This window comes from Arachis hypogaea, chromosome 19, assembly GCF_003086295.3.
Source record: "Arachis hypogaea cultivar Tifrunner chromosome 19, arahy.Tifrunner.gnm2.J5K5, whole genome shotgun sequence".
Taxonomy (NCBI): domain Eukaryota; kingdom Viridiplantae; phylum Streptophyta; class Magnoliopsida; order Fabales; family Fabaceae; genus Arachis; species Arachis hypogaea.
The window spans coordinates 64386908-64388854 of record NC_092054.1 but is presented as its reverse complement, the minus strand read 5'-3'; positions in this window follow the sequence as shown (position 1 = coordinate 64388854).

The window sequence follows — 1947 nt, the reverse complement described above, 5'->3', positions numbered from 1 at the left end:
AGGCTTTACGGTTTGTGGTTTAGGATTTAGGGTATAGGGTTTAGCGTTTAGGGTTTATGGTTTGGAGTTTAGGGTTTTAGTTTTATGGTTTATTCTTTAGTGTTTAGAATTTAGGACTTAGGGTTTGGGGTTTAGGGTTTAGGGTTTATGGTTTAGGTTTTAGGGTATATGGTTTAGGATTTAGTGTTTGTACTTTAGGGTTTGTGGCTTAGGGTTTATGGGTTGTGATTTAGGGTTTAGGCTTTAGAGTTTGTGGTTTAGGGTTTAGGGTTTATAATTTAGGGTTTGTGGTTTAGGCCTTAGGATGTATGGTTTAGGGTTTAGGGTTTATGGTTTATGGTTTATGGTTTGGGGTTTAGGGTTTATGGTTTAGGGTTTAGTGTTTATAGTTTAGTGTTTAGGCTTTAGGGTCTGTATTTTATGGTTTGGGTTTAGGGTTTAGGGTGTAGGGTTTAGGTTTTAGGGTTTAGGGTTTAGGGTTTAGGGTTGAGGGTTTATGATTTAGGGTTTACGGTGTAGTGTTTATGATTTGGGGTTTATGATTTATGGTTTAGGGTTTAGGGTTTAGGCTTTACGGTTTGTGGTTTATGATTTAGGGTATAGGGTTTCGCTTTTAGGGTTTATGGTTTGTAGTTTAGGGTTTTAGTTTTATGGTTTATTCTTTAGTGTTTAGAATTTAGGACTTAGGGTTTGGGGTTTAGGGTTTAGGGTTTATGGTTTAGGTTTTAGGGTATATGGTTTAGGATTTAGTGTTTGTACTTTAGGGTTTGTGGCTTAGGGTTTAGGGGTTGTGATTTAGGGTTTAGGCTTTAGAGTTTGTGGTTTAGGGTTTAGGGTTTATAATTTAGAGTTTGTGGTTTAGGCCTTAGGATGTATGGTTTAGGGTTTAGGGTTTATGGTTTATGGTTTGGGGTTTAGGGTTTATGGTTTAGGGTTTAGTGTTTATAGTTTAGTGTTTAGGCTTTAGGGTCTGTGTTTTATGGTTTGGGTGTAGAGTTTAGGGTTTCGGGTTTATGGTTTCGAGTTTAGGGTTTATGGTTTAGGGTTTAGGCTTTAGGGTTTGTGGTTTAAGGTTTAGTGTGTAGGGGTTAGGGTTTAGGGTTTATGGTTTGGGTTTGAGGGTTTATGGTTTAGGGTTTAGGGTTCATAGGTTAGGGTTTAGGCTTTATGGTTCTTGGTTTATGGTTTATGGTGCAGGGTGTAGGATTTAGGGTTTATGGTTTAGGGTTGAGGGTTTATTGTTTTGTGATTAAGCTTTAGGGTTTGTCGTTTAGGGTTTAGGATTATGGTTTGGGTTTAAGGTTGAGGGTTTATGCTTTATAGTTTAGAGTTTAGGCTTTAGTGTTTGTGGTTTAGGGTTTAGACTCTAGGGTTTATGCTTTAGGGTTTGGGGTTTATGGTTCAGGGTTTAGGCTTTAGGCTTTAAGGTTTATGGTTTAGGGGTGTTCAGTGTTTGGGCTTTAGGGTTTAGGGTTTAGGGTTTAGGCTTTATGGTTCGTGGTTTAGGGTTTAGGGTGTTTGGTTTAGGGTTTAGCATTTATGGTTTGGGTTTGAGGGTTTATGCTTTAGGGTCTGTGGTTTAGGGTTTTGGGTGTAGTGTTTAGGGTTTAGGGTTTATGGTTTTGTGGTTGAGGGCTTATGGTTTTGGGTCTCAGCTTTAGCTTTTGTGGTTTAGGGTTTAGGGTTTAGGGATTATGGTTTAGCATTGAGGGTTTATGGTTTAGGGTTTAGTGATTATAGTTTAGGGCTTAGGCTTTAGGGTTTGTGTTTTATGGTTTCGGGTGTAGGGTTTAGGATTTAGGGTTTATGGTTTCGTGTTGAATGTTTATGGTTTAGGGTTTTGGCTTTAGGGTTTGTGGTTTAGGGTTTAGGATTTAGGGTGTAGGGTTTAGGGTTTATGGTTTAAGGTTGAGGGTTTATGGTTTAGGGTTTAGGATTTATAGGTTA